Here is a 13515-nt window from a genome sequence, read left to right on the forward strand (position 1 = left end):
CTCTGAGCCATCAGCACAAAGCCCAGCTCAGGGGTTGAACTCATAAACTGCAATATCATGACCTGAGCCAAAGTTGAACACTTAACCAACTGAGCCACTAGGTACCCCAGTAAATAAACATTTTTTTAAATTATTTTAAAAAATTGGGGCGCCTGGGTGGCTCAGTCGGTTAAGCGGCCGACTTTGGCTCAGGTCATGATCTCATGGTCTGAGAGTTCGAGCCCCGCGTCGGGCTCTGTGCTGACAGCTCAGAGCCTGGAGCCTGCTTCTGTTTCTGTGTCTCCCTCTCTCTCTGCCCCTCCCCCATTCAAACTCTGTCTCTCTCTGCCTTTCAAAAATGAATAAATGTTAAAAATTTTTTTTAATTGTTTAAAAAAATAAAAAAAAAATTAAGTATTACTCTCAATTAATGACAATGAGATCAGTTCCATCTGGGTATCATCAATTCTCCCTTTATGTGATAGTAACAGGCAGCAACATGTGTTTGGATGTATCATCTCCATTTATAAACACCATATTATTGCAAGAACACATTGCTCGAATTACAGGTGACTTAGCAATGCACCCAGGGCTGTCATCAACAATTATGTGAGCCTTTCTTCACTTTCCTTCAAAAGAAATTTTGCATTAATTAAAACCTAGAGATCTGCCTTGGAATCTGTTGGAAACTGGTCCACATCTCCCAATTAAAGAGGCATGTAACATCCTTGAATCACTAGAAGACAATTCCTTCTGGAGTCTTCAAGTTGAGGATTATTAGGGAAACTCCAGAAGCCTATGACCTCTGTAAGGAGACAGATTCCACCCAACACTTCCAGACCAAATCAACTACGTGAGGTATAGATAGTCTTCACTGAAGATTCAGAAAACAAAACCAAGAGTTGTTACATTTTGATCTTCATTCTTTTGTCCTTCATTTTTCTTTTTTTTTAATGTATATTTATTTATTTTTGAGAGAGAGAGCGGGGAGGACAGAGAGAGATGGAGAGAGGGAGAATCACCAGTGCTGACAGCACAGAACTAATATGGAGCTTGATCTCACAAATCATGAGATCGTGACAAGAGCCAAAATCAGGAGTCAGATGCTTAACCAACTCAGCCACGCAGGCACCCCGGTTCTTCATTTTTCTAGTAATCTTCTTTCCCTTTTGGTTGGCTTAAGGCTACTTTTAATTGTGTTAACTATAGAGTAAGTCTCTATTATTAACATTGTTACTTCTTTATACATTTTTTGTTTTGAGTTCAATACTTGACTACAGTTGGCTGGTGAACTGGCTAAATCATAACAATAAACTGTTGAATTTGTACATACAGTTTTTTGACAACCACTCAGCTTCTCTTAATACTGGTTATTTGTAAAGAATCAGTTCATTTCCTGGTTAACTGGATTCAACCTACATGTGACTTTTATAGATGACAAACACAACAACAGGACAGACATCCCAATGTCTAAGCATCTAAAAGACAAATTTTCATAGAAAAGTAGATTACTTTCTTCAATAAAATATGACTTGAAGACCTTATGTGGGAACTAGTTTTTAATTGAACTGTTAAGAAATAGAACTTGGAAGAAAAAAGGAAACAGATGGTGTGTATTTGGAGTTTCTCAACTTCACAGATCTTACAAGGAAGACAAACTTCTCTTTTGCTTTAGATCTACCTAATGATCTCACCATTATAAGTTAATTGCTTGGCAGTGGACAATTCTAAAGGAGTCATGCCATAACACTTTAACACTGTTTACACTGTTCAGAAATCCTACTGGAGTATCTTGGTCCTTAACAGATCATTGTATGACTTTCTATGCCCGGTGTTAGATTTGTGACACAAAAGCCATCTGCTGACTAAATACAAACTTGTTCAACTAATTCCTTCTTTCAAGATATTTACTGACATGGTTGATAGAGGGAGGTGGGTGGGGAATGAGCTAAATGCGTGTTTGGTATTAAGGAGGGCACTTGTTATGATGAGCACTGGATGTTATATGTAAGTGGTGAATCACTAAATTCTACTCCTGAAACCAGTATCACACTATATGTTAAGTAAATGCAATTTAAATTAAAATTTGGAATTAAAAAAAAAAAAAAAAACATTTACTGACATGGCAACCAGGGTCCAATTTTTACCATCAGTTTACCCTCTTGGATAAAAAGATAATAGATAATAATTTAAGAATAATAAAAAATGGGCTCTGAGTTGAGAGCCAACATCTTAATTATTCAAGGGAAATTTTTGATTGATTTCTTTTCTCCTTACACACTTTACCTACAAAGTAGGATCCCAGGTGCTGTGGATTAGAGAATATCAGAGTTAGACAATGCCAACCAGACTATAGAATCTGGGAGATTCATGAAGTTGGATAAGCAGTGGTTCAGAGGAAAATCAATTTAGATATAATTTTGGCCTTTCAGGGGAACAGAATGTTGTGCTTATATTCCCGCAATGTTCACTAGGATTTTCACTATTACCAAAAAACCTGCTAATCAAAGAAAAGAATGAAAAAAAAATAGATTATTTGGTGAATAATACCATATCTGGTGTTATGGTGTTATTCTACAGGATTTTTATTCTATTTTCCTGGTTTATTTCAGACATCCTTGGCACCTGAGAAGTGGACTATAAATTCTGATGATAATCCTTCTCTCAGTTGACTATGTTGAATATTTCAACTTGTGATCTTCAACATGTTCACTGCTGTACTGGACTATAATAGAATATATATATATATATATATATATATATATATACACACACACATACACACATATATATACATATACATATATATTTCATTATATAAATATATATATATTATACATAAATATATTAAATATACATTATACATAAATATATATATTATACATAAATATATTAAATATACATTATATATAAATATATATAAAAGAACTACATATAGTTATATAGTCATATAGTGTATATATAGTATATACAGTGTATATATACTATATACAGTATATATAGTATATACATAGTTATATATCATATATATTTATACATAGCATATATATAGTCATATATATTTTTATATATAGGTATATATATAAATATAAATATACATAAGAAATAAATAAGACAGGTTGGCACATATAGAGGTTTAAACAACCATTAACAGGAAACTTGAAATGAGAGTATGATACCTCATGTTGTCATTATCTGGATTAATCATACCCCTATATATTAATGATATATCATTTAGCTTAGGCTGAAAAATGACCACAAAGGAAGACAATGAGACCTCAAGCCACCCTAAAACAAAGATTTTACTATTTACATTAATACAACATTGTTAGGGGCGTCTCGGTGGCTCAGTTAAGCAGCCAACTTCAGCCCAGGTCATGATCTCACAGTCCATAAGTTTGAACTCCATGTAGGGTTCTGTGCTGACAGCTCAGAGCCTGACCATACTTCAGATTCTGTGTCTTTCTCTCTCTGTCCCTCCTCTGCTCACACTCTGAATCAATCTCTCTCTCGCTCTCTCTCTGTCTCAAAAATAAATAAATTAATTAAATAAAATAAACAGTAAAAAACAACTATATAAAAAACACAGCATTGTTTTCCACTGTCTCTATTAATACAATTTTATTAATATAGTAAAGTTGTGTCCAGGATGGAAAATGTTGAGAGTAATTTTGGTATTCCTTTCGGTAATTATTCTTTTCTCCTAAAATGAACATCAAACTGTTCAACTCTGCAAACGATGTCATCAAACAATTATTTTCTTTTCAGGACTCTTTAAAGACATCAAAACAAAATCCTCACTTTGATGTGCCCCTCAGTTCTAAACCACTATATTATGACCCATTATACAGTCAAATACCTGGGTCGAAGACTTAAAAACCTCATAATACCAAATTTACTTTCCCTCTCTCTGAGATGCTATTAAAATCTTATAAAGCAGGGGCACCTGGATGGCTTGGTCGGTTAAGTGTCCAACTTTAGCTCAGGTCATGATCTTGCAGTTCTTGAGTTTGAGCCCCATCTTGGGGTCTGTGATGACAGTTCAGAGCCTGGAGCCAGCTTCAGATTCTGTGTCTCCCTCTCTCTGTCCCTCCCCCGCTCGCACTCTGTCTCTCTCTTTCTCTCTCTCAAAAATAAAGAAACTTATTTTTTTTTAATCTGATAAAGCAATTCTTTCTTTTACTCTATAAGAATAAATTCAGTGCTTTCTTATCAACTTGTTATTTTGGCTGGCACTCAACATCACTTAGATTCAAGATCAAGATCAAGACAAACACATTCCTTATCACGGCTTATTTAGGATATATTACTATGTTGTTTTTTACTAAGTTAAACCATTTGCCTTATATGTAGAGTAACAGAAGAGGAAAATAACATGAGTTGAGCACTTACTATGCATAAGATTTTATCCTAGGCACTGTTTAGCACATTCACTCTATACCTCACAAGTATCCCTATAACACAGTTAATATTTTACTCATTTTATAGATGAAGAAACTGAGGCTTAGGAACATTAAGTCAGTAGTTCAATGTTAGTCTGATGTGGAGAGTTGAATTTGCAACCTTTCATCTCTAAATTTCCATGGATCTATAATTTGAATTTCCTGAATAGCAAATAAATTAATAAATGTCCCTCAAAAGTGGTTTCTTATTCACCAGGAGAAAGAAAAATTGAGAAATCCTACAGAGAACACCGTTTTGAAGAGAGATTCTGTATGAAAAATAAAAAGTGCCAGGGTTTATGTTAGAAATATCAGCTGTTGTCCTTAAAATATGACATCCAAAGAGCCCTATTGGGAAGGCTTCATATGTAAATCGTTAGGATTCCACCTTCCAAGTCCATGGATATGATATATTGGAAATAGATAACTAATAGATAGATAGATAGATAGATAGATCGATACCATTAACCAACTTGGACATTTTTCTGTGTCTGTAATGGCAATTAGCCCAGTATTGGGTTAACTGGAAATATTCAACTTACATTTGTATTATATTAAACTTAAGCATGTTCAATATTTTAACAATGTTTATTGGAAAATAGTCTGAAATATAAATATTGACATATTTGATTCTTAAGGATAATCATAACTTTGAAGAAATGGATCCAGAAACAGTGTTTATTCTTCCAATATATCAGATGATGAAATCCTTATTAATATGTGTCACCTTTACCCAATGTGAAAGTAAAAGACAGTTTTAAAAACTTAATTTTGAAGGATTTAGGGGGAAGTGGGAAACAACCATAGACTGAAAAGTAATTAAATTAAATGCACATTGCCCAAATAAAGATTATTTTTAATGAATTTTCCATATGATTAAGAACATAAGACATGAAACTAGGAAGTGATATATTGCCATAGGAATGTAAAGACATATAAAATAACCAAATATAAGATAGTATTGATAGTTACATATGAACTGTAAATATTAAAACAGCATACACTTAAAAGTAGAATAAGCTTTCTCTACTGCCTCCTGGCAGACCACAGCCCTTGCAAATACTCCTCTAAAGTTTTTTTAACCAGAGAGAATTGAGTTGATCCCAAACACTGAACAGGGACAGCAGCTAACGAAATGTTCAACAGCCTAATTCAGTATTTCTCCAGAGTGTGCTTAAGTCAATACTGGCAAATCTCTCCTCCTTGACTCCCACTTCCTACAAGCCCTGCAGATCCCAAGCACATTTGGAGAAAAGTCAAAGTCTTCTTCTGTCAGTTGCCAACACAAATGGCTGTAGTTCAACTTGAAAGAGATTAGACTCTTCATGGCTAGAAGGCATCCAGAGACTGATACCTCCAAAATATTGAATTATCCATATTTATGTTATAAAATATTGATCTGTTAAATACTATTTACAGAGAAGCAACTTTTTGCATTTTCAGTGAACTTTCTTCAAGTTGACCATTGCAAAGAACATATAAAAATAAATGTTATACTGGAAATTTGTATCCTTCACCTATTATTGTCAATAATATTTAATAACATATGGTGATAGGTGGTAACTACACTTATTATGGCAAGCACAGCACAAGGTACAGAATTACCAAATCACTGTGTTGTACACATGAAATGAACATAACATTGTATGTAAATTAAACTTCAATTAAAAAATAAAAATTAAAAAGAATAAAAATAAATATTAAAGCCTTATTTTTTTTACATTGAAGTGGCTTTCATATGCTAAGATATATGGTAAGAACCAAGCAAACAGATGGAATAAACAGTAGGCAGATAAAGTTTTTAAATCACATTTGATTAGCCTAAGTAATGCCATCTGACTTCCAGTTATGAAATTGTAGTAAATTACATATTCTTGATATATCCATATGAAATCTATTGGTAAAGAAAGGCAATAACATATTGAGCAATGAAATTTTCTTCCTGATTCTGTCAGCTCTATAGCATTTTGGTCTATACTTACTTCTCTTCTCCAGAGATTAAGTCCAACAATGCAAAATGTCTTACATGGCAACCCTCTGTTAAAAATATACTTAGGAAAATAATGCTAATGTGTTGGCATAAATCAACTCGACAGAGAGTAAAGAGTGAAACTCCCATATGGTTACACAGACAATAATAAAACCATATCATCTTAGGCATCCTTTCCAATGGTTCCAATCTGATTCTAATTATTAAAAGAAGCCCAGCCATAAATTTCATTTCTGCAATTCCAGTTGAAGATCAAAGTTGAAAGCAAGACTATCAATAGGGTGTGTGTTTCCAGTGTCATGTTTATTATTCTCTTTAAATTTCGTAGAAGTTGGATGAATGGCAGATTATATTTTAGGAGTAAATTATATGGTTTGTGTGCTATGCTGAAATAATATAGTGAAATTTTTTAGGATTTAAGAGTTACTTGAAGACTTCTTAATTCACATCTCTACATTATAATAATACCACACTTATTTTTTAAAAAAATCTACTATAACTCACCTGAATATTTCCATCTTTATAAGATTCAAAAACTTTAGCTTAACATTCAAGGCCGATTAACTTCGTCTCACCTTTACTCTCCAAACACAATTTTCAACATTATGTTTCATAAACCCATCAGTGAAAGAACCTGGGGATATTAAAAAAAATACTGAGCTTGCTATACTTTTTCAATTAATAAGGAATATGATTATCACAGGAGTTATATATGTGATTCACTGTATCTGGTCTTTGGGTTCATGTACCATCCTACCAATCCAGAACGAATTAATTAATTAAGAAGTTACTTCTTCGAAGAAACTTATAATATCTTCACTTCCTAATGCCCACTTCACCACAAACAAAGCCCCACAAAACAAACCTGGGAATTACTGCATTAATTCTCTGAATTTCAAGTATCACTTGTATATGTTTCTTTCACAGCACTTAAATATTCTATTAAACTTACTTGTTCATATATCCAAAGCCTCAATACACTATGAACTCCTTGAGATTTATATTTCTTTTATTCGTTGCATAACACTATATATTACAGATTTCCAGGAAAATTACTTCCTCTTTACTACTTAAACATTGAAATGGCGTTAAAATGTTATTTAAACTGAGATGATTATCAGCTACACATTTCCTACAAGTTTATATGTAGATATACATCTTTAATAGTATAACAGAGATAATTTTTAGCTTAGGCTACATATACTTATTCTAGGTCTGTCAGAAGCACTTTATTTTAATTGAATTTTTAGGAAACTTTTTTTCATATAAAGAGCAAGAGTTAATATTCTCAGAGTTAGAAAAGGATAGAAGGAAGATTTATGAGGGATGAAAATAATCTGAGCTTATTATCTGGGTATTTTCATTTCTCCTGCAAAACCCTTTGGAGAAAGGACTACTAACAGTTTTCTACAATGCAGCCAGTTACCTTTTTATTTTTATTTTATTTTTATTTTTTTATTTTACTTAATCCAATTTCGTTAACATATAGTGTATGTAATAAAGGTTTCAGGAGTATAATTTAGTGATTCATCACTTACATATAAGACCCAATGCTCATCCCAACAAGTACCCTCTTAATGCCCATCACCCATTTAACCCATATTCCCATCCTAAACCCTTCCAGCAACCTTCAGTTTGTTCTCTGTAACTTAAGAGTCTCTTATGGTTTGTTTCTCTCTCTCTCTCTCTCTTTTTATCTTATTTTTCCTTCCCTCCCCCTATGTTCAACTCTTTTGTTTCTTAAATCCACATGAGGGAAATCATATGATATTCATCATTCTGATTTATTTCACTTAGCATAATACACTCTAAGTCCATCCACTTTGTTTCAAGATTTCATTATTTTTGATCACTGATTAATATTCCATATATATATATATACATATATATACATGTATATATATATACCACTTCTTTATTCACTCAACAGTCAATGGACATTTGGGCTCTTTCCACAGTTTGGCTACTGTTCATAGTGCTGCTATAAACATTGCGGTGCATGTGCCCCTTTGAATCGGCACTTTTGTTTCCTTTGGACAAATACCTAGTAGTGCAATTGCTGGGTCATAGGGTAGTTCCATTTTTAATTTTTTGAAGAATCTCCATAGTGTCTTTCAGAGTGCCTGCATCACTTTGCATTCCTACCAACAGTGCAAGAAGATTCCCATTTCTCTATATCCTCGCCAACATCTGTTGTTGCCTGAGTTGTTAATGTTAGCCATTCTGACTGCGGTGAGGTGGTATCTCATTGTGGTGTTGATTTGTATTTCCCTGATGATGAGCAATGTTGAATATCTTTTCATGTGTCTCTTAGACATCTGGATGTCTTATTTGGAAAAGTGTATGTTCATGTCTTTTGCTCATTTCTTCACTGGATTATTTGTTGTTTGGGTCTTGAGTTTGATAAGTTCTTTATAGATTTTGGATACTAACCATTTATCAGATATGTCATTTGCAAATATCTTCTCCCATTCCGTAGGCTGACTTTTAGTTTTGTTGATTGTTTCCTTTGCTGTGCAGAAGCTTTTTATCTTGATGAAGTCCCAAGAGTTCATTTTTACTTTTGTTTCCCTTGCCTCTAGAGACACTCCTAGAAAGAAGTTGTTGTGACCAAGTACAAAGAAATTGTTGCCTGTCTCTAGGATGTTGATGGTTTCCTGTCTTACATTTAGGTCTTTCATCCATTTTGAGATTATTTTTGTGTATGGTGTAAGAAAGTCCCATTTTGTTCTTTTGCATGTTGCTGTCCAGTTTTCCCAATACCATTTTTGAAGAGATTGTCTTTTTTCTTTAAAAAAATAATGTTTATTTTTGAGAGAGAGAAAGAGACAGAGACAGAGCATGAACAGGGGAGAGGCAGAGAGAGAGGAAGACACAGAATCTGAAGCCGGCTCCAGGCTCTGTCCTGTCAGGCAGAGCTTGATGCAGGCCTTGAATTCGAACTTCAAGATCATGACCTGAGCCAAAGTCTGACATTTAACCAACTGAGCCACCCAGCTTCCCCAAGACTATCTTGTTTCCACTGGATATTCTTTCCTGTTTTGCCAAAGATGAGTTGACTATACAATTAGGGGTCCATTTCTGGGTTCTCTATTTTTTTCCATTGATCTATGTGTCTCTTTTTGTGCCAGCACCATACTGTCTTGATGATTACAGCTTTGTAATATAGCTTGAAGTTTGGAATTGTGATACCTCCAGCTTCGGTCTTCTTTTTCAACATTACTTTGGCTATTTGGGATCTTTCCTGGTTACATATAAATTTTAGGATTGTTCTAGCTCTGTGAAGAATGCTGGTTTTATTTTGATAGTGATTGCATTGAATGTTTAGATTGCTTTGGGCAGTATGGACATTTTAACGATATTTGTTCTTCCAGTTCATGAACATGGGATTTTTTTCCATTTCTTTGTGTCTTCTTCAATTTCTTTCATAAGCTTTCTATAGTTTTCAGCGTACAGTTCTTTTACCTCTTTGGTTTGTTTATTCCTCGGTATTTTATCATTTCCAGTGGCCATTTACATTCTTAAAGCACAAATTTGATCATGTCTATCACCAATTAGTTAAATCTCCTGGAAGTGAGACAAATAGTCAATAATACTTAATGATACTAAAAAACAATGTATGTAGAACACAATCTATCTGGTATAACAATCTATAAATAGATAGGTTTTGGAAAGAAAAAAAAGCAAGGAAAAAAATAGGAGGAGCAAATACCAAAGAAATAATGCAATATAATTTCACCGAAACAAAAGATAAAATTCTATAGCTGAAAATAGATCAATGAGTTCACAGAACACACACACACACACACACACACACACACACACAAATGCACAAACAAAATTCAACATATGCACTGTGGCATTATATAACACTAATAGAGCGATGATTATTAAAGCTTCTTGGAAGGAAAAAGAAAAAAGAAAAACAAACAAAATATCACCCAAATTACCTGAAACAAAACAGATTATAAATGATAATTAAATTGAAATTAGACTTCCCATCAGCAGCACCAATGCCAGAGAGCAGTTTAAAAAATAAACAAGACATTTAATATAGAATTATGAAATTCACTTAAATTACTGAATAATAATATGGGCAAAATAAAGACATTTTGCACATAAAAACAAGTCCTTAGAAAAAAACCTTTCACAATCTATTTCTTGGCACATTATGCATGATGTGCTTCATCAAAATTTGAATTTTCTTATGGAACTAACTGAAGAAACAAAGGATCAAAACAGGAGAGCAGTGAAATGGTGCCCAACGAACACCTCTCTTGTTCTCCTAATAAGAGTTGAGTTAAGATTAAATCAAAATGATGGAAGAAGTCCAGGAGGAAGGTTTCCAGAGGAAAAGAACATTCTAACATTTCACAATTCTAAGTAACTAATAATATTTTTAATATAGGAAAAAATAAAGAAAATTCAATCACAGTATTTAATTATTTCAAGTTTTATTTATTTATTTTGAAAGAGAGTGTGTGTGTGTATGAGTAGGGAAGGGGCACAGAGAGAGGGAAAGAGAGAGAAGCTGAAGCAGGCTCTGTACTGTCAGCGCAGAGCCTGATGCGGGGCTCAAACCATGAACCTGAGCCAAAACTGTGAGTTGTATGCTTATCTGATTGAACCACCCAGGAACCCTCAATCACAGTATTTGAATAACTTTGCACAAACTGTATTTACATTGATAATATTCATACCATTTTTTATTTTCAAATTTGATTCAATATATAGGTTTAATACTTTCAATAATTACAAGACAAAGAATGTTTTGTAGAATCTAACAGTCAGTCAATGTAAGATACACCATTATAGTATGGAATCCAAAGGTCAGTCATTTCTAAGATACACCATTATTTTATATTCCAGGGAAAAACACTAACAGTTAAAATATGATCCACAATCAATAGTAAAAGAGTATATATTGGAATTGATGAAAGAGTGAAAACTCTAACAATAGCTATCACTTATTAAAAACTTACTATGTGCTGGGGCGCCTAGGTGGCTCACGGTTAAGCATCCGGCTTCAGCTCTGGTCATGATCTCACAGTTCATGAGTTTGAGCCCCATTTCAGGCTCTGTACTGCCGACTTAGAGCCTAGAGCCTGCTTTGCATTCTGTGTCTTCCTTTCTCTCTGCTCTTCCCCCGCTCGTGCTCTGTCTCTCTCTCTTTCAAAAATAAATAAAAACATTAAAGAAAAAAAAACTTACTGTGTGTCAATTTATTGTTTTTTCTAATGCACAAACTCATAGAATTTTAATAGCCACTCTATAATGTATGTTCTATTCTTATTGCTTTTTCATAAATGAGGGAACAGAGGCAAAAAGAGGTAATCAAGAACCAAGATGACAGTTCTAGAAGGTTGTAAAGTAAATACTCTAACTAGACAACTGTATTGTAGATAAAACAAGACTAGGTGGTATTGCAGGTACAAGAAACAAATGTGAATGTATTCATTAAATTTATGAAGGAAATAGTATAAGATACAAAGTTAATTACATATCTATCCTACAATATGTGTTGGGTGGATGTAGTAAAATGTGTTGAGATAAGATAAATTCTTATTTATTATAATAGATAATAAATATATAATGGCAAAGCATATTACTTAATGAAATTAATGTAATTAGAAACAAAAAGAAATTACCATAAAATAATTACAGATATATTCCTCTGCAAAGCAGAGGTAAGATGTATGGAGTATTCTACTACTTTTCATTACAAAGCTATTTATTAAAGCTTGTTTTTTAATAATATTTGTGCATCAATTTCATAAAAACTAAAATATATTAATTTAAAATGAAAATATAAATACACATCAATACACATAACAATTAAAATTCTTTGGTGGCTTCAATTTGCCATCCAAACTTAATAGAAGTACCTAGCCTTTTATCACCTGATTCTTACGAATGTTCCCTCCTTATCATTTGTTGCCACTCACTTAAATTTCTAGTGAACAAATTGCTAAACAGACTGATGCAGCTTTGGTAGGAACTGGTTACACTAATGTCAGTTTCATCATTTTATTAAAGAGATTTCAACTCTTCTAAACCCCTTTGCTCCTTATATCTCCTTCCCATGGACATTTCTCACCTTAGGTATTTAAATTTGTTAAAACTATTTAATCTCAGGTTGTTTCCTTGATTTGGTAGATTTTTATGTATCTCTAACCTTCATTTCATTTTTCCTTTAGCTTTTGAACCCACTCTCATTCCCACTTTATGTTCTTTTCCCGAGGTTGCCTTCCATGGGTGAACATAACTTGTGCCATAACTTGTAATTGAGCCTGCAATGCTCTTTATAGCTCAGTTGTAAGCCTATCATAAGCAGGACGAAATCAAAAGAAGTTGTTGTGCCAACTTCTGAGTTAATTTGTTGTTAAGGACTAGTGATGTCATTTACCCATAAAAAAGTTTTTAAAGTAAGGAAAACTTTTAAGAGGTAAAGTAGTATATTTCTATCTTACTCAGAAATGCAACTGTATATTCATTTCAAATAAAAAGAATGCCATTGTCTTGTTCAGAGGTTATCTGGAATTTTTATTACTCAAAATGCTTTTTTTTAAATACTGTTAAATATATTAACTGAGTTTTAAGTGTATCAAGTGAACACATTAATTCCAGTTTAATGAAACTGCATCTTATACTTCTTAAATAAACTTTATGGAAAATATTTCATCTTGCTCAACCAACAAGTACAATTTGAAAACTGTCAGCTGTTAAAGAAACCTAGTATCCAACATAAAAACAAATGAGGTACTTTTCTTGAAACCAAATACACTGGGGAAGGAGTCAACATGGCAGAGAAGTCGGGGGGAGGGGGCAAAGATCCCTCTTTCCTCAAACACAATAGTATGGAAGCTAGAAGCCTTGGAATTCCAAGAATCTGGGCTACCAAGTGACTGAAACATCATCACCAGGAGTCCACGGGGGAACAGCTCGGCAGGCCATAAGTTCATGATTACAAATTGGGAGAGATAAAATGAGCAGCAAAGGCAGAGAGGGAAGGTTTCTCCTTCTGTGGAGAGACGAAAGAAAGAAAAAGAGAGGGGCGCCTGGGTGGCTCAGTCGGTTAAGCGTCCGACTTCGGCTCAGGTCATG

The 13515-nt window shown here is 33.5% G+C and overlaps 1 pseudogene; it reads right to left on the minus strand.

The window, feature by feature from the left end:
* Positions 1-13515, minus strand: part of LOC109265802 (NEDD8 ultimate buster 1-like) — a 122821-nt pseudogene that overhangs the window by 66265 nt on the left and 43041 nt on the right.

The sequence above is a fragment of the Panthera pardus genome, unplaced genomic scaffold (genome assembly GCF_024362965.1).
Source record: "Panthera pardus isolate Hobbes unplaced genomic scaffold, ASM2436296v1 HiC_scaffold_1, whole genome shotgun sequence".
Taxonomy (NCBI): Eukaryota; Metazoa; Chordata; class Mammalia; order Carnivora; family Felidae; genus Panthera; species Panthera pardus.